The following is a 20,451-nucleotide window of genomic DNA, read 5'->3' on the forward strand; positions in this document are numbered from 1 at the left end:
ATTCGGTCAAGATTTCACAGCTAGTTAAGTGTGTGAGACGGGGTCTGGACTGAGGCTCACCTGATTCTCTTTCCACCGCCGTATATTATCTCTTTTGCCATCTAAGTTTTCAACTCAGAACTTCATAGGAAAAAAGGAAGACCAATGAGTGAAGGTCCAGAGATGCAGATTTTAGCTCAATATAATGAGAACAAGGTGATAAGAAATGTCCTTTCATGGGAGGTTGGGTAACTGGTTATCTGTCGGGAGTATCATAGAGGAAAATCCTGTGGTGGACTAGAGGCAGGACCAAATGACCTCCAAGACCCCTTCCAAGTTTACAAATATATAATTTGACTACCGCACCCACTTTACAGATAGCAAAACAGAGGTTATGAACCACTGAGTAACTTGCTCAAGTTCACAGTGCAGAACCTAAGCATCACAGCGACTGTTCTACTAACCTTTCCTCTAGAATACAAGATGGTAGACTTTCTAGCATTTCGTTTACATTTTGAGTTCATTTGCTCATTTGTTGGTGACTTGGGCTCACCTGGGTTCTACCTGAACATCCAATTTCTGTTAAGGTTGCTGAAAAGGCTGGTCAATTAGTTAACAAATAACATCCAAACAATTTGGCTTCTGGAAAGCCTGTTTATTTTTATTACCTGTCTCAGGTGGTTTTCAAAATGTAGTTTTAAATATTCAAGTGCTGGTAGAAGGAAAGACCAGGCTGTTTCACTAATGGTCAAACGATGTTGGAAGGTGGTGGGAGAAGGGGCTGAGAGCCCGGGATCTGGAGTCATTTTATTATACAGACTCAAAACCCAACCTCTACCATTTACCAGCTCTTAGGCAAATTACTTAATTTCTCAGTGGCTCAGTTCCCTCGTTCCTAAACAAGCATAATAAGACGATAACTCAGAGGGTGGTTGTAAAGATTAAATCAGATATTATTTACCTTATAAAGTACTTTGAAGAGTATCTGGCACATAGTGAGTGCTCAACCAGTGTTAATAATACTATTTTATGTTTCAGTGATAAGAATGATCCCCACCCTGACTTTTTTTTTTTTTTTTTTAATTTTATTTAGTTATTTTTCAAGTACAGTTTTTTGTCTATTTTTCCCATCCCAGCCTCCCCTGCCCCTTGCTCCCCACCTCCCTCCCATTTCCTCCTCCCCCCTTAGTTCTCGTCCCTGTGTCCTTCCTATTTGTTCCTCCAAATCCCTCCCCCTTTTTCCCCTTAACTTCCCTTCCTTCTCCCCTCTGGTCACTATCCCCTTGTTCCCACCCTGACTTGAAATGAAAATAATTTGCCATGCAAACTTTGTACAGATGTATATCTTGATTTTTGTCACATATACTTTTCACAAATAGCAACCACTATTAAAAATGAAAAATTAATTAGATTGGTTTTAACATATGATTTATGTTTACACCGCATATCATCTGCAAGTGATTGATTCCACTTTTATTATTCCTGTCGAACTATCACTCGCTCCTTACCTCTGCCCAGGTGTGGTCCGTACTCAGCACACTTAGTTCAGCACCCTATCCGCTGTGACTTAATTTCAGTAATTATTAGGAATGAGGTTGTGAGACACTTATATTGTTCCAAGAATATTGCTTATAAGACATGAATTAAGTCCATTTCTTAGAGTCTTGGAGAATTATAGATCTTTTTTAAAATGGGGGGAGGGGAAAGGTCAACAAATGACTAGGATTTAACCCAAATGACTAAAAGGACAGGATGTTCTTATTTTCCCCTAGGGAGCACAGAAGGAAATGAGAACTAAATTTAATACCGTGAGTTCTCATGTTCATAAATTGATGTCTCAGGTTTGTGTGTCCTAGTAATTATGCTCTGCTTTGGAAAGGCTTATCCTGAGAGTTTAGTCTGAAGATAGAAATTCAGGAGCTGGGAAAGCCAAGCAGAAACTATATACTAAAAGTATCGAGAGTTTCCAGCAAGGTATTTATCTCATGTGTAAACTCAGGGTGAACTTGTGAAGTGGAATTTACGTGCCATGTCCCAGCCATCCCTTTACCTCTGACCTCAGTGGTACCACCCACCGATGCCAAGCCTTGGATCCCTTTCGGTCTCCTCTGCCTCACAGAGTGAGCTGTGCAGCTCTCCTCCCGGACACTCACACCTGTGAAAACTTAGGTCCATGTGCTCCTGCTCCCAGGAAGGCTTTGTTTTAAAAGCTTTGCCTCTACTTACAGATTGCAAGGATTTTACTTGCTGTGTCATAGATTAGGCTGCAAGCAAGGGAGGCCTCTCTAACTTAAGGACAACAGGAATTTATAAGGCTCATGGCTCATAGAATTGAAGGAAAAACTGGAGAAGCAGGAATTGGAAGACAGGAGCCTAGTCAGTCTGCGAGATCCATGTAGCAGTATCCAATCACATTCTCCTCAAGGACCTGCCTCAAGATAACGTGGATTGTTTTAAGTCTTTGTGTTACTCTCCTCCAGAATCTGATGCCAGAGTGAGAACATCTGGTCGGTCCACCTTGGTGCCAAAGAGGTTCATACTTACTAGGAAAGGGAATAGATGCTATGCAAACAAAAACATTCTTTTACTATTATTATCAAGTAAAGGACCTTCACACACCTGTAGCTAGGTGTGGGGCACACAGCTGGAGATGTGGTAATCAAAGTGGACTGTCCGGACACTCAGGCAGCCATCTTTCTCCACGTGAAGGGCCCTTCTAAGAGGCCCCTTCCTAATCTCCAATGATGGCATGTATGGCAAATGAGATAGTAGGAACTCCAGGATTCTTTGAATGGTTTTCTCTCAAAATCTTTCAAATCAACACCTTAGGATTTGAGTGTATTTGAAAATAACATTAATTCTTAAAGCCATACTTTGTAGGCTTTTTTGGTATGGCGCTGAAATGTGGTTTCTAAGGTAAATATTTGAATGAATACTATACATCTAAACCACTGGTTTAGAATGCAGACAACTGCCCATCTACGTGCTGGCTAAACCTGCAGTTTCCTGAGTCCAACCCCCCCACCTACTGAAACAAAGTCCTGGTGGGGAGGGCTTAGGGTGAGGGTTGATTGTCAACTTTACTGAGCTGCCCAGGTGGTTTTGATATATACACTTAAGTGGGAGAATCACTGAAACAGATTCAACAAATTAATTGAGCAGACACTCTGTGCCAGATAGTGTTCTAGGCTCTAGGGATACAACCACGAACACTATAAACCAATTTCTTGCCCTTCTGAAGGTTCTTATGGGGAGGAAATTAACAATGAACAAGATGATCACAGAGTGGAATAAATACTCTGAAGAGCAGAAGAGCATGATCTCAAGCTCAACATGACCAAACACCAGGGTTCCCTTTGACTGTCACACTATTTCTTCTCTGTCCCGGATAATTGTGCCCCCATCCCCCTACAGGCTCAAGCCGAAGAGGCCTTTGGATCACTTTGGATTGATTCCTTTCTTTCCTTTTTTTTTTTATCATCCCTCCCCTCTGCCCCCCACCCCACATACACTCTTTCAGCAAGTCATGTTAGCTCTATCTCCAAAATACACCCCAAGTCCAACCACTCCTCATTCCCACAGCCCACAGCAAGACCCCCCTTCTCCCTGTACGGATAACTTCAATGGTTTCCCTGTCTCTCTAATCACATCTCTCCAGAGTCCATTCTTCACACAACAGTGAGAGTAAAGTTGGAAAAATGTAAGTAGGACCACATCTCCTCCTTGCTTAAAACCTTCCAAAAGTCAAACTCTCCCCCTGATCTGTTAGGCCTATATGTTTTAGTCTTTGCCCAGCTCTGGAGCCTAATCTGGGGCCACCCTCTCCCCTGCTGACAGTGCTCAACTGTCAAGTGTTTCTGTCTCATGACCTTTGAACTTGCTTTTCTCTCCAGCTGATAACTTGGGATCATTTGGGTCTTAGCTCAAATGTTACTTCCTCAAAGAGGCCTACTTCATCCATCCTAACTAAAGTAGCACCCCAACCCCACCCTGATAATTTTCGTTAGTCTGTTTCTTCATAGCCCTTAGCCTCTGAAATAACTTTATTATTTATTAATTGGTTTACATGTGAACATCTGTGTGTTCCCAGTACAATAAAAGCTTCATGAATGCAAGGATTTTTTTTGTCTGTTTTTTCCACTGGGCTATTCCTAGCACTCAAAATAGTGGCTGGCACATAGTAGCAGTTCATTAAATACTGTTGCCTCAATGAATGAAAATGAGTGAATGCATGATAAGTTACTGGAGATGGTGCTACCTAAACAGACTATCAGAAAATGAAGGCTGGGTTTTCAGGGACGTGAGTTTGGGAACTACATAAATTCTAACTTTGCCCTACACAAACTCTTCATTCCAGGCAAACAGGTTTACTTGTTCTACCAACACACCTCATACTTTTCAGTCTCTGTTCAGTGAAGAGGCCTAGGTCCTGCATTCACCATAAGCATGGCCCTGAGCTAAGTGCTGGGGGACCTGTCTCACAAAACAACTACACATGTTGTTCCTGCCACTAGCAAAGGCTATTCTCCTCCACCTTGTTCCCATCACAATTTTGCTCTTCCTTCCCAGAGTCGTCCTTGTTACCTCCAGCAAAAAATGACCTCTCTTCCTCAAGTGCTTTTAAACTCTTTATAAATACTCTTTAGCTTGATGCTGGTATACTTGTTAAATGCATGCCTTGGGCAAGTTTTTTAACCCGTTTGAGCCTTAGTTTCTTCACTTGAAAAATAGTAGCAATGATTCTTATTTAACAAGATTGATAAGATGATTAAATATAATGTATGTTATGCCAAGCGCAATGCTTAACACATAATCACTCATTAAATGGTAACTATAACAATAATTACATCTTCTTATTGTTAATAAAACTGTAAGTATTATGCCTTAATAGTAATTAAGATATAAAATATTGGTAATAAGGCAGGCATATATTGAACATTTACCATTTCCTAGGAGTTTTGCATTTATTATCTCATATGCGATGATTTTGTAATATAACTGCTTCATACATTTGTGTTTTATTTCCCAACTAGATGTTTAGGGCATAGGCTATGTTGCAAAAAAGATTTTGTTGTTTTTTTTTTTAATCTTCCCAGTGCCAGACTAGTTCACAGTTTATAGCAAGTACTCAAGAACTATTTGTTGCAAATAAAACAATGACCTATAGCCCTGAAATTTCATGATTTGTATTATGTCAGATTATAAACTGATCTGAAAAATCATACCAATTTGAACCAATCATACCAATTATAAAACAATTTTGGTTTATAATTTAGAATGTGGTTTTAGATACATCAGCTGCTTAAACAGTGCGCTGGTAAAAACTCTGCCTTCCATTCATTCAATAAATACTTTTGAACACCTACTATATGCCACCTCCTGCTTTAGGCAACTTACAAAGACTTCAGAAACAGGGAAATGATGGTGTTCATCTGTCTGTATACCTGGCATGTTTGTATACTCCACTTTTGCAGTTGCAGATTCCTTGAGGGACTGGCTCATATGTTGGAATCTAAGCACTTAGAGAATATACAAAACATGCAGCATAATGAACAGTTAGGCTCTGGAGTCAGAAGGCTGGGGTTGAATCCCAGCTCTGCTAATTCTTTGCTCTGAAATCCTGGCAAGTTACTTATCCTCTCTAAGCCTCAGTTCCTTCATCTCTAAAATGAAAATAATACTGCCTATCTTTAAGGGTTATTGTAGGTATGAACTAAAATAATGCTTATAAAGCATTCAGTACTAAAGAACTAAAAATATTAGCAATCATTAAGTTGTGAGTTCAGATTTCCCTACCAGGCACACTAAGCACACTAGACAAGATGAGTGCACCTGGAAACTCATTTTTGAACGAGGAGAGAGGAAATGAACATATACTTAAGTTCCATTATGTGTCAGGCATCAGAGTAGAAGCTCTCCACATGGCATTTAACCCTCACAACGACACAAGCAGGTATCATTTTACAGATGAGGATAGTAGGACTCAGGGAGGTGAGTACCTTGCCCAAGTTTACCCCAGAGAAATGGTGGAGCCAAAGTTAATCTCTTCTTCAAATCCCTCTCATGTAATGAAAAACAAGGACCCACCTACACTTCACTCATTGTCTCTGAGATTCTACACACATTGCATTGTTCCTATAGGATACCAGTGCCTGGATTTTGCTGTACAAGAGAATCCCTTGGAGTGCTTTTTTGGCCCACCAAAAAGGATTATAATTTAAAGATAAGGACCAGGAATCAGCATTTTAGGCAATTACTAAATCATAAAATGTAATGTAGAGAATGGAGTTAATTGTTACAGACCAGGCAAATTACAAGTATTTCTGCTACATATAGTTCCTGATCATATTTTAAAAATAGTGCATTAAGAATCAAAACACTCAGTTTTAAAATCACGTAATTCATATGTGTGTGTATTTAAAAACTAGTTGAAATCTTAAGGCATATGACTATATGATGAAAAGATACATAGGTAAGCTGACATATTTTAGGATTCACACAGCAATGGCATGCTCTGTGTTCACTTTGTATTCTGTGTAATCTACACAGAAATAGATAACTTAAATTGATTTTGTATGTTTTTGTGTCCTACCTCTGAGTAGGCCTCTGAGTTGGACTATCTTACTTATAGCAATTGTTTATTTACCAGTTGTTTGCTTATTAGAAGTTTTTTTATTAGCTGTGATGGTTTTAAAAGGCTCACCAAATGGAAAATGAATAACCAAGGATAAACACCTTTAAAAAAAAAAAGGAGAACGCTGAGGGTGAGAATTCATTAATGTGACAGAAATGATCAGGCCTGATTACTTAAGCAGTTGTATAAGGACCTATCTGATATTTAGCTGAGATAATTTCTTTAAAATGAACCATATAGGTCACAAAGTGCTAATAAAATATGTTGATGAATCTTTGAGTATTGCCCTGATTGTGTCTCCTTAGGGAATGGAGAACTCATTAGCATGAGTTCCCTGTCAGTCTTTCCTGCTCTGTTCTCCAAGTACTTTCCAGATGGGCTTGGCATAAAAGTGTGATCAAAATGTATGTAGCATGGCCAAGTCTCGAATGAATGGCTCATCTAACCCTACTGATTAAATACATGACATTACACAGTATGAAAATTCTGTCGTGCTTCACTGACTTTACTTTTCTGAGAGCATTAAAAAAAGCAATTTGGGGGAAGGGAGTGAGTGGGTGTGTTCATTCTGTAAATTCTTAGTTTTTCATATTCAACTGCAGATGTATATTTCCCAGACAAGAAGAAAGCTTCAGAACTGAGAAGTTGTTAAATTGGGAACAGCAGGCGAGTGTGTGTGTGTGTGTGTGTGTGTGTGTGTGCACGCATGCACACAGGGAGAGAGATAAGCCTGTTTGCTTTCTGAAACAGTAAGTAGTAAAACAGGTTGTTTAGGGTAAAGTCCCTTGAACTAGATATTTGGTTTTAAGTATATTTGCCTATAATAATACCTTATATTTACATAGTGCTTTGAAATTTTCAAAGCATTTACACATTTATTATGCCATATGAATTTCACAACAGCCCTATGAAGTAGAATTTCACAACAGCAGGTCTTCTATCTGCCACCATCACTTAAAAGATGGCTAAACTGAGTCACAAGCACATCAAGAAAGTTGTTCGATTGGGGCGTCGCCGCTGCAGCCACCGCCTCCGGAGATGGTGAGTGGTGTGTGCGGCCCCGTGCACCCAGGGAGGACGGGTCGACCGAGCGTGAGGGTCGTGGTCGGGGGCTGAGTGGGGGAGCGAGCGGGGCGCCCCTGGCGCCCCAATAAAATCTGTTTTGATTAGAAAAAAAAAAAAAAAGAAAGTTGTTCGAGATCACACAACCAGTTGGGGTAACAACTAGAACTACAGCACCAGAATTTTGAAACTTCGGCCTGTGTTTTCTTGGCAGAAAGTGTGTCCGCTACTGTTTGATCTCCCCAGAGCTCATGTGGAGATTTGTGGCTACAATTTAATTGGAGAATACAAATCCAGCATGTCTAGAGAGCTCTGCAGAAAGGAGATTGTTTCTCTTAGCTCATGACTGTATTAGAAAAGGGAGGTGGAGAATAGAATCAGTGGTTTTAGACAATGCAAATTACAAACAAACAAAAACACTTTGTAATCAGTTTCTAGATATTTTGAGGGCTATTCATTCATTAATTTGCGTATTCATTTTTTAAAGTATCCATTAAGTGTCTTTATATAGGAGACTGTGCTTAGTTAGCACTTTGGGGAGTTTACCAAGAGATGCATTTAATTTGAAGGGTTTGCTTCAAATTATACAGACAACTGCCATTATAGTCATTTGTCATTATCACCTGGTAGATAAAATAAAATGCCTTCCTTGCAGAAAAGCAAGATAAACAAAAACAAATGAAGAATGTGGGTGACTGAGTTCCTTCAATCCTCTTCTTATTAGAGGTATTTTTTTTTTAAATCAAAGTGAGCCCCGCCAGTGTGGCTCAGGTGGTTAGAGTGTCGTCGGTAATTGAAAGGTTTCAGGTTGGATTCCTGGTCAGGACATGTGCCCTAGGTTGCAGCTTCGGTCCCCAGTTGGGGCTCTTACAGGAGGTGACCAGTTGATGTTTATCTCTCACATCAATGTTTCTCTCTCTCTAAAAGAGATGAAGAAATGTCCTTCCGTGAAGATAAAAAATTTGATTAATTAAAAATCAAGGTGATAAAATTGTCCTGCCAAGTACACAAAACACAAAATTCTCTACATCTTCCAACATAACACAGACTTTAACTGTAATACTCCCTTGAAACTGGAGAGAGTGGGCTTAGGTTGGTTCCAGGTTCCTTATCAGGAATGCCAGATCAGGATTTAAGAGAAAATGTTAGCATCTAGCCCCAAAAGTAACTTCCTGAAAGCATCTCTGAAGGCCAGCCTTAATTCTCTAAAATGAACTTTTTCTCTTGGGAAGCATGTAGACAAAAGGAAACAGAGGCACCAATGGGCATAGGGAAACTGACAAGAGTTGAAGGCCCTGTCATTCCGGTAGAACATAAGCCAGAATTTCCTAATGAGTGTTGTAAGTTTCCTTGCAGGTCTCTATTAAAAAAACAAATAAGCAAAAAAACAAAAAAACAACAAAAAAAACTTCCCTGGACAATTTTTTTTTAATTTCTAGCATAAACACCTCTTAACCAGAAGGCAAAATTTGTGTTAGTGTTTACACACATGATAAGTACATTTGCTGTATTTCTTCAGTTTATACTGCATGCACACAAATAGTGTCATTGAGTGAAACTACCTTTTTTGTGTTGTGACAGGCCCCCAACACGGGCATGTGAAACAGTGTGTTATGTCCCTATGCATTGTTTATTTGCATTGTCTGTGAAGAGTAGAGACGCAGAGTCATTCCCACCTCTGTCCCTACTCTGTCCCCAGTTTGCTTCTCTGCTGCTTCCAATTTTTCCACTTGTGGTATTACAGGGTTAGAGTCAGTGAGCTCTAAACTCTGTTTCAACTCTACCACCTGATGATGCTCCAGTTTTTAAATGTCTTCATTGCTATCGAACATACATTATTTTTCCAGTCAGAATATCCTTAGCAATATAGTAGAATCCTGCTTCAGGGAAATTTATTGTAAGTCAGATAAAATTAAGTGTATTCACTTTACAAAAATGATTATTTGATTAGCAAAATAATTCTGAATGATGATAAATAATAAGCATGGTTATACATTTAAAATACTTATTTTTAATACAAGTTTTCAGGAAAAGTAATTTAGGGTGAGGCATACATGAATTAAATAACAAAAATACAAACAAATGTCAAAAATCATAGTATTTTTGGAATGCTAAAGAAAAATTTAATCCACTGTCCTATTTTACAAAATAGGGAGCTATGGAACAAAAAGGTTGTACTTACTTGCTTAGTATCACACAAGTAGTTAAAAAGGTTGTGCAAAGAAAACCAGTTGCAGAACATTTTTGGTATTTTTCTCTATACATATTGAGACCACACCTCTTCATTTACCTATGAAAGAAAAAATTATAGATGTTCAGTGCTTAAATTGAGGAATATTATTAAAAATAAAATGTAAAGTCATAATGTAGTCTCTCAAATTCCTCATATGTGGACACGTTTTAGTAGTTTAAATAGAAGATTCACATGCATTTAAAGTTAATCTGCTTGTGAGTTTAACTTTGCTGACCTTTGCATTGCCACTGAAATAGCATGGTACTCTGCTATTATGTTCTAAAATTATTTTAGATGTTATATATTTTTGGTTTTTCTATAAATAATATTGTGATTTTTATAACATGAGTACAGATTGACCTCTGTCAATAGTATTTTCTAATACTGACACTGAAAGCCCAGGTATGCTTATAAGTATTAGTAGGGCTTGACTCCTGCTAAACACATAAATGCTTCCAATTACATAAATGACTTTTATTTTATTATTCTTTCCATATTCTTGTATTAAATACTAAACAACCTCTCTCTCTATAGTTTTCATTTGGGTGCAGTGATTGAGTATTAAGTATTAACAGAAAATACTAATCAGTTTCAAGGCACATGGCTTTATTTTTGCCATGGACCCCAATGTTTGAAGTGAGAAGGGCTCTTTAAAACTAGTGCTTCTAGCATTTCATTGACTCACACTAAATCAGTCCCTTGATCACCCAGTTAATTTTAACCTTGACCTCCCACAGCTGTACTGCTTTATTCAGTCCAAAAAAACCTCTCTGCTTCCACCCTTTCTGCTTCTTATGAAGCAATAGCAGGGAGGAAAAACCAAACCCATTCCTTTAAGAAAGATTCCGCCTCCTCTCTTATAAGCAAAAACCTCATGCTAATTGTGGAGTCTCTCTCTACTAAATCACACACTTCACTACTCAGCATTGGGGGAAGCTGCTGCTGCTGCTGCTGCGGCTGTTGCTCCTAGCTGCTCCTAGCTGCTGGCTGCCTCTGCTGCCACCACGGGTCTGAGGCTGCAGCGGATTTCTGTGCAGCATTGCAGAATCCACACCTAGAAGACACACGCGTCTACTGCCCTGGACACAAGAAAGCCTTGGATACTCAGCGGGTAAGTGGATATTTTATCCATTTTGCACAGAAACTGTGGGAAAGGGAATGATCATGGAAAAGATTGCTCATCAGACATGCTTAAAATGTGTTGTGTTAATTTGCCTTCCTTTGATTGGGGGGGGGGCGGTCTAGATTTGTGACTGGCAAATGCCCTGTATAGTAGACACTATTGTCTGATATGTGCTCTTAACATACTTTTTTGTTTGCTATTCATAAAAAGGCTAACCTTGATGCATGCAAAGCTTTTCATTTTTTGCTTTTTAAATACAAGGAAACATCTAGCCACTCCCAATATCTCTCTCAAATACTGCAGATATTTTTAAATACCTAATAAAAATGACAGGCTGAGCATTTTAAAAGTATTTTCTCCCCCAAACCAGAAAGCCTTCCCCACGACCCATTAGGAGTGTTTAAAAATCAAAAGGCATGGTTAGATTTTGAGCAGACGGGAGATGGTGGTAGACTAAAATTTCTCTAACCTTAGTCCAGTGAAAAGAGAAAACGAAGATAAATGAAGCACAGTTTGTGTCAAATACTCATTTTCCACACTTCATATGTAGGAAGAGGAAACTACATTTTAATTAGCACATTTTTAGAGAAGAGGGAGGGGACTAAGATGAGGGGATGGTGTGAAGTATTTGAGGGGGAAGAGTCTGCTGAGGAGGAAGGAAATGAAATGGACTGTCGCCAGTGCCTTGGAAAAGAAGAGATGTAGGGTGGGGAATGAAGTTTGTTGTGTGTGTTAGGGTGGGGTTAACCCAAGGGACCATGAATAACCAGAATGGCGCTTGGAGGGGTGTGCTTGGGAGTGGATTCGTGCCAGTGGAGGACGGGTGCAGCAGGAGGGATGTGCAAGTCGTGGGTGGCATAGAAAGGTGTGTGCGTTGCTAGGAGGTCTATTTGGAGAATAGGTTGGGGTGAGAAACGTGTCTGGGCAGCGGGGGTGGACGGCCCAGTGTCACCTGTGGATGGATCCACCTCCCTTCAATTGCGTGTTGCCAAAGTTTCCCAGGCCCCAGATTCATTTTGAAGACTGGAGGTGCCTAGAGTTTTCGCTTCCAAGAGGTCAGCTCTCATAAAATCATAACGCCAGGGGCCAAAATTGGGATGAAGATCCTCTAGGGGCCGAAGTGTAGCAGGATTGAGAGCCCCTGCCATGCCCCTCTGTGGAGCTAAGGGGGAAGAGCTGCCCCCACCGGCAGCTGTGCTCAGAAGAAAACTCCAGGCTCCTCCAATGGGGGGCGTACGGAGCTTGAACCTCAGCGGTGACCGAACCCTGAAGACCCAGCAACCAGTGAGGCCAGCAGAGGCTGACTCCGAAAGAGGCGGCTCAGCCTCCAGAACTGGGGGTCTCGCTCAGGTTAGGGAGGCCGACATTTCCGAGGCGTCCCCCCCGCCCTTTAGTCGGTTTTCCATCAGGGTAGTTTTACCCTCCAACCTCAGAGGATGCCACGGATCCGAGCTGCGTAGCGGGAGAAAGGGGTCTCGCAGCCGCCCTGCGCCAAGCCCTCCCCGAGGCCCGGGGGACTGCAGTTTCACTGACTCGGTGCCGGAAAGCGAGGAAGGGGCCGCAAAGGGCGGGGCCAAGGCTCCAGGGGAGCACCAAGGGACGATAGGGGCGTGGCCTTGAGGAGGTGGAGTCAGGGACACCCTGTGATTCCCGGGGGGCGGGTCCAAGACGCTTTGCAGCCCAAGAGGCGGAACCAGGGGCGCGCGGGGGCTGCTAGAGGCGGGCCTATTGGGGGCGGGGCCAGGGATGCTAGTGGGCCTAGGGGCGGGGCCACGGGCGCTCCTGGGGCGCTAGGCCAGTCACGCCAGAGCGCGATCCGCCAGTCGGTAACGGTCGCCAGGACGAGGGGCGGGAGGGAACGGAGTGGGGTTTAAATTATATTTTTAAAAACAGAACGACAGCGCGAGGCTTCGGCGACTCAGGTGTCGCCGCTTCCTGCTACACAGGGCTCCGCGCCCAGGCCCCTCCCTCCTCACGCCCCCGCCCCTTCTTCTGCCCTCCCCTAGTCTGCCCTCCCCTCCGAAGCGGTGGGGCGCTTAAGAAGCGGCGGCAGCAGATCGGGCGGCCGCTGCAGCACCCGCGGCCGCGGAGAAAGAGGGAGGGGAGCACAAAGAGGGGCTACGCGCTGCAAGGTAATCCTGAGGGGAGAATAGGCGCCGTGGTTCAGCCCTTCCTCCCGGCGGGGACGACGGTCATATGCGCGGGCTGGGGTGCGGGGACCCTTCCAGGGGGTCGCGCGGGTGTGGGGAGCCCGGTGGCTCTCAGGACTGAGGGGACTTCCTACTGGCTGCGTCTGCGGCCTCAGGTGACCCCCTCTTTCTCCCAGGGGCGGAAATGGGAGCTTAGGACTGGCCCGAGGGTAGTGGATCTGCGCGGGACGTCCCTTGGAGCCACGGGGTGGGCCGGACTCTCTCCCGCGTCCTCTGATTTCTCCCGGGAGGGCGGGGAGTTATAAAAATCCAGCGCTATCTGAAGCTTCGGTGACCCGGGTGCCTTAAACTCTAAAGGTGTGCGCCAGGAAGGTGGGAGGTTCTCACTCTTGGAAAAGGTGCAGGTAAGGGAGGGGTCTTGGTTTGGTTTGCTTTTGTTATTTAAAAAACTTTTCGTTAAAAGTTGAAAGTGTTCAACCACCTTCTCTTTTAATCCGCTTCCCCATCCCCCCAAGACACACACAGACACATACACCCACCACCGCCCCTATTCCCTGGAAACGTACACACATTAGTTAGGTTGAGCCTCCTACCCGGGGTGACAAGCAGAGTTGGCAGCAGGTCCGGTTTGCTGGTGTTTGGGGCACGTCCAGCTTCTTTGGAGGTATGCTATTATAGCTGGGGCAAGACCACAGAGACAGGTAGAATAAGCTAGGCCTCTATTAAAATGCCAAGAATGGCCTCAGGTGAACTTTTTTTGTTGCAGAGATTTAATTGCAACTGGGTGCCCGTTTAAAATGGGAGCGTAAGGAAAACCTCTGATTTCTTTGGCACATGTGCTGTTGCAGTTGACTGCTGGAGTGGCATGGAGAGAAAATGGAATTTAATTTAACCAAGAGGCTTTTACATGGTGATTATATGCAAGTATGATGAAGGAGTTGATAAGGTCCTGAGAATTGGAACCAGCTACATAAATGTGTGTGCACGATTACATTAAGTTATACATTTTAGATTTAGCAGCATGAAATGGTTGCTTTTCTTGAAATGGGAATCGAGTGCTTCTGCATCATGCCCAGTGCATCCTAATTTTGGCTTTAGAAGACTTCTAAAGAGGGTGTTGTTAACTCATTCTCCTTATCTTAAATTAAGCACATTAACTTTGCAGATGGAGGACCAGAAAAAAAAATGGCCACTTTTGCTATGTTTAACTTTCCATCTTTCTAAAGAGTTCAGTCTGCTAACTCTTAATATTGACTTGCTGGTATGTTGGTAGTAGTTGCTTTTGAAGAAGAAAGAAGTGGTATGTCTGTTTTGAATGTTAAACATAATTTAATACTCCTTGGAATAGTCAGTTACGATGCATTCAGTATTTCGTATCTTTTTTACATGTGTAATATCAGGAAACATTTGGTAAACATTTGACATGTGACATAGGTGACCATATATCCAGGAAATATTTTGCATGATAGAAGGATTGTATTTTCAGGATATAAATTTTATGTTCTGAAAAAGAAGAAGAAAATTATATTGTACACTTTGCTATTTCTAACCCCCTTTTTTCATTAATGTTACAATGGAACTAATGTATGTTCTGCTCAATGATCTTTAAAGTATAGGTTTGGTCTTTGTAAAACCAAAAAAAATTTTTAAAGAGTTTAGTTATTTATTTTTAGACAGGGGAAGGGAGGAAGAAACAGGGAGAGAAACATCAATATGTGCTTGGTTGCCTTTTTCATACCCCCTACCAGGGACCTGGCTCACAACCCCGACATGTGCCCTGACTGGGAATCGAACTGGCAACCCTTTGGTTCCCAGGCCGGCACTCAACCCACTGAACCACACCAGCCAGGCCAAAATGTCTTTGGAAACTAAGAGGACATAGTACCAGCTCACCTCCTCACACTATCCTAAAACGTAGATACAAGGTGGGGCTCAACATCAGAGGTGGTAAGGCTTCCTGAAGTGGGCCCATCTTGTATTTTTTTCTCACACCTAAGCCTATACAGGTTGTTTAGCTGTTTAGTGTCACCTGCCAAAGCACTTTGTTAGCAGTCCTGGGAGCAGTACTGGGCAGCAGTTACACATGACATCAGGGTGGAAGAAGCATTTCTGTTGAGGGAAGAAATCACATAAAAGCAGAGAGAGCCAACTCTGTACAAACTGAGTTTGTAGAATGTTGTGGAACAGTAATAAAAGAACCTTAGCTCAACCCAGTTGTATGTGAAGTGTTTAGAATATAGTCTGGGGCTAAGTGCTTTATGTGTATAACATCATCAGTATACAAAATGACCCTTTTTTGAAGGTGGTCATATCATACTACCCATCAAGTGAAGACTCAGCAAATATCTGTAACAGTCGATATTTATTTGCTCTATCTCCCTGTCAGGCTCAGTTTTATATGATTTAATTTACTTCATCCTCATGACAACCCAATGACTAAACAGATTCGGAGAGGTTAAGTATTTTACCCAAGGTGTACAGCTACCAGATGCTGGTTCTGAACCCAGGGTCTGGCTCAAAAGTAAGTCCATATAACTAGTGGGCCCTTAAACTCCATTATACCCCTGGTAACAGCTGCAAGTCAATGATACTTCACAGTATCCCCAAGATTACAGGTGTGTGCATGTGTCATGTTTAGCCACACCCTCCTGTATTAATACCATCAATAGGTTGTGATTAAATCTGGAGGGTGGCGCTTAATCTGCATTAAGTGGAATCACCTTTGACTTTGGAGGAGCATTCTCACACAACATATGTTTAGCTAGGATAATAGAATTTAAGCTAGAGTATGTTATCTTTTTAATTACTAATTACATGAAAGCCACTTTTTTTTTTAAGCTTGCCAGGTGTATGGCACTCCAACTGCCCCAGTGGGCACTAATGCACATACTAGAGATGCAGGTTCTGCAGTAAATCATTGAGCCTGATCTTCTGATTACCAACACCCTAATCCACCTGAGGTGGATTTTAACTTCTATTTGTTCTAAGTTCCACCTGAGTTCTATAATTAGCTGTAAGTGAAAAGATAAAACTTGTGCCTTATACTTTGCCACTCACATTTCTCAAGGAACTGTGTGTTGCTGCTTCACCAGTGTAGTTGATAGGTCAAGCAAATTAATTATAACCGAGATTAGGAGCCATTTTAAGTAATGTTTACAATTATTGTTGTCGAGAGTTGATAAGTTGTTTGTTGACAATTTAGTTGAGATGTAATATAAGGGGAAGTGTTTTAAAAAGCATATGTTGAATTAAAAAAGCTCATGCTGTTTTTAAGACACAGGTTACTAATCTGTTTCTTACATTAGATAAACACTAATTTGTTGACTACAATTAATATTCAGTGCTATTTCTGATTTTTTTGGAAATACTAAGTTTGTAGAGTTTGAACAGAAAAACAATTTTAGTGTCTAATCCAGAATGCTGTTTTTCCCATTAAACCTAGATGCCCTATTTGAAATTAATTGAGCCGTCATAGGCTATGTCATGTCATCAAGATTCGAAATGAGGGCCCTAATTCTTTATTTTACATCTTCTGTGTTAATGCTTTATCATTTGATCTCGCAGTCCATGCCAGAGTATTTACAGATGAAACTGTTATGTAGTCTTTCGGGTTCTGCCAGAGACTAAAGTCTCTTGGCCAAAAGCCAACATAATCTTGAATTTTTACTGTAATGTGTTGAATGTGTTAAGAATCCTTTCTAAGTCATATAGGTTAGAAGTCTTTCATTGACTATGGCTTGAAAGAAAAAAATCCACTATCCCATATGCATAATAATTAGATGAATTTAATTATTTCTTTCAGCAGTAGCTAGTTATGGAAACACATGCATGTAAACATGCTACTTGGAAGATACGTTTCAGGTAATGTTAAAAATTATTCAGCTGACATTCATAGAATACTTGAGTACCAACAGTATGCCTAGAACAAGAACTGTAAGTAAAAATTAACCAAAAGTGTTAGAGGAAAAGAGTTTGAGGGAACTTTTTGTTTATTTTATATTTATTTTAATCACGTTGATTTTTAAAACATCTGGACAAGATTCAAAGTGTTCAAAATTATTTATACAGTTGAACACATTTGAATGTTAAGAAAGTACTGCATAAATTACCCTAAAGCCTTATATGATAGTATAGATGAGAATCAGAGTCTCTTGTTTCCGTAAACTATTTTTTATTGGGTATCTTTGAAAAGCTACATTAATAATCTTTCAGATTTCTGGGACATTACTTACTGAACTGAAGGAGCAGTTTAGTGGGGAATATCTTAGAAACCTTAAAGAATGAATGTGGCTGTCTGTTTGACCACTAAAAGGTATAAAGTGGATGGAACCCATTTTTGGTCTTGAAAGGGTTATCATTCTAGTAAGTTTCCTTCTTAGGAAGATAGTACAGACTGGTTTTGAACTATGCAAAAGCTGTACTGTTATTATAAAAGATATATAGGCTTCGAAATATAGTTATATCTTTATGATTAATTTATTTCTAAACTGAGCTTTCAGCTGCTGTCAGTCTGATCTGAATCACCACCGTAAACTTCACATTTACTTTAAAAGATAAATGGTGTTAGTTCAGGCTTAATTGTGAATGGTAAGATTCCCTGACATGAGATAAACTTTGAAAACTGTGTGTTTCAAATTGCCCGAAATTGGGCCTGAGGATATTGCTGTATATATAGGTAGTATATTAAGTAGCACTTAAGATTGCTACCTTCTCAAACAAGGCTGCAGTTTGAACCTCGGGTTATGAAATTCACTTTTTCTGCAGTAGGCATACGTGATTTCCATAGGATAAAAATTTTTTACAACCAGCCAGCCAGGGGGTAAAAATACTCTTTAGAAACTTAAGGGCAGTAACAACATAGTGTTCTCAAAATCATTGTCTCAAGGAGTATACTGTATGTGTTAATAAAACAATTTAAAAGTTTTAATACTCACAATGTGTACTAAGGCAAGTAATGAATTAAGCCAAATGAAAATCTAACTCTAAGTAACATATGTGAACTTACTCTTTTTGGTAACTCTCATACCCCTTATTCTTACAATTCTTATTCTTATAACTTATTCTTGTAGTTTTTTTACTCCCCCATCTCCCACCTAGGAAGTACTCACCTCCTTGGCTGGACGAGGGGAAGGACAGTGCAGGTCTGAGTTCAGAGCTTGCTTTATTGAGCTCCCTCAGCTGCAGTTGGTTGCCTGCTAGGGGAGCTGGAATTCCAACGATGTAGAAAGCAATCAGGCTGGAGAAGTGCTGAGTTTTTCACTATCTTGGGGACTTGATGTATGCCTTTAATTTGTCATCATCAGCAGTGTTTCTGTGAAGTTCTTCCATAATGGCTCAGCTCATCCTTTGCAAGGATAGCATTTCTGCATTTCCTTTCTGCTTTTTCACACAGTATTCTCATCCTGTCACTTTTTGATCTTCTGGGTTGGCTAAAAGCTGTAGCAAAAAGGTGGGTTTACTCAGTATCCTCATGGAGAAAATAATTGAGTTTATTCAATATGTCTAAATAAGTATGTTTTGTGATCAAAGCCTCCCCCAAAGACTCTTGAAGAATACTTTTAATCCTTCAGAAATTACAGCCAGCAACTGTTGATTGCATTGTCAGTTTTAATCTCATTTGTCTTATTAATACATAAGAAAAAGATTGTATAAGGTCATCCTTTTAATATCTAAGGAATGGCTGGGGAAAGGTGATGGTCAGAGCTCAAGTGGGTTTGTGAATGGACTTGAGTGCATTAAGGATTAGAGGTAAAAAGGGGAGAGAGATTTGCAGTGAAATTGACATACTAGTCTTATTTCTTTTCTCCACTTGCACTCTGTTGTAGTTGTTTGGTTTTTTAACTTTAAAACAGCTTTCCTCTTAACTTCTTTCTATGATTTTTATTGCTGAGTTTTATCTTTCTTAGAGAAAATTTCCTAGTAGAATTTTTAAGGTGAGTCTTATCATATTACTGAAAAGTTTGGCTCTCAATCAGAGGTTAGACTAAAAGCAATTTCCATCTCACGCCACAACTGTCAGCTTGTTAAATTTTAATAAAAGATCTCAAACCAGAAGCATGAAACCTTACTCATCATGTAATAGTTGTGATCCATTATGTATTAAAGTAAAATACATATTAATGAATTGGAAATCCATACTACTTTACACACTTTTGTTTTGCAAAATTGTATCTATAATAATTTGTTATTAGGATGTTTGATTCTTCTTGAGTATCAAAAATTATTTGCAATCAAAAAATGTTGAAAGTAATACATCTTTTATTAGTCATAGCGAATGTTGATAATGACAAAAATCACAGCTCTCTAAACATTATGTTACCGTTAAATACCCTAATGAAATGTTCGATAGATAGGCAAGGATCTGGTTGCTGGCCCCCGAAAGGCTGTCACCTCTATAGTAGAATGTAATAGGGAAGGAACATTTTATGCCTGAGTAAGAACAGTGAATCTGCTTAAAATAGTGAAGGCTCTGAGAAGCTGATTACTTGGTAATCACTTAAGTTAAGGTGATTTTATGTTGTGTTTGATGTTTTATAATCTGAACTTTCCTGGGATCTTTAGAAGCGTCTGGTTGGACCATCTGCTTTTGATGAATGTATTTCTGGAGGGATTGTGACTATCAGTTAAGTACTTTGAAGAGAGAATCCCTGCTTTTTATCACACCTGAATGTCAAAGAACGTGTTTCTTTGAGCTTGTTTAATTTGGGCTCCAAGGGAAGAGTGCCATCTACTGAATGGCCTTGGTCAAGTTGAGCAGCCCCAAGTTTTGTTCAGAAAACTCTCATCTGGCTTTGAGAAACCAGACTCAGCTTTATTGAAGGATTGGACAGAATCTTGGGACCAAGTGGAATTGCTGCTTGCTTAATTTTAATTATTCTTCCCAGCAGGAGGCCAAGACATGATGAAGAACTAATTCTCCACTTGTTGAAACGCATGGGAAAGGAGAAACTAAGAAGTTGTTGAGACTTTGTATTTAAAAATAGCATAGCAATGGTGAAGTCATTATTAACTTAAAAGTGGTAAAGAAAATTATTCTAATGAGGCGTACGTCATTAGTGGTTCTGGTTATTGATGGTGCATGCAGACAGTGGTGATGATGTTTAAAGTTTGGGCTTAAAATCATGAAACAGCTCATTTGCTTAACTGGAGCTGAGGGTTTAAAGAGACTTGACTATTTTCTTTCTCTTGGCTTTTTGCTTTGCCTCGGTTTTTAAGACAGTGATTCCTACTTGAATGAATTCACTTGCTAAGTGGATTTTATTGTTGTTTT

At 40.4% G+C, this 20,451-nt stretch overlaps 1 protein-coding gene and 1 long non-coding RNA gene across 4 annotated transcripts in view; one reads left to right on the top strand and one right to left on the bottom strand.

Moving 5' to 3' along the window:
- Positions 1–7,298: 7,298 nt before the first annotated feature.
- Positions 7,299–12,596, bottom strand: LOC119064020 (uncharacterized). The gene is made up of 3 exons (XR_005085286.2): positions 12,460–12,596; positions 9,858–9,965; positions 7,299–7,770 (listed from the first exon to the last, which is right to left on the bottom strand). It is a non-coding gene; the product is annotated as an uncharacterized LOC119064020 (long non-coding RNA).
- The window catches only part of ADD3 (adducin 3), a 126,477-nt gene continuing 116,739 nt past the window's right edge, over positions 10,714–20,451 (top strand). For 2 of the 3 annotated variants that reach the window (XM_037165589.2, XM_037165592.2), the window contains exon 1: positions 12,870–13,163. The gene's annotated coding sequence lies outside the window, so the exon portion shown is untranslated. Of the gene's footprint in view, positions 11,020–12,869; positions 13,164–20,451 lie in introns of those variants that run through there. The other variant, XM_037165591.2, reaches the window with a different exon arrangement.

Source organism: Artibeus jamaicensis, unplaced genomic scaffold (assembly GCF_021234435.1).
Source record: "Artibeus jamaicensis isolate MK-2021 breed Jamaican fruit bat unplaced genomic scaffold, CSHL_Jam_final contig_490, whole genome shotgun sequence".
In the NCBI taxonomy this organism is placed as follows: domain Eukaryota; kingdom Metazoa; phylum Chordata; class Mammalia; order Chiroptera; family Phyllostomidae; genus Artibeus; species Artibeus jamaicensis.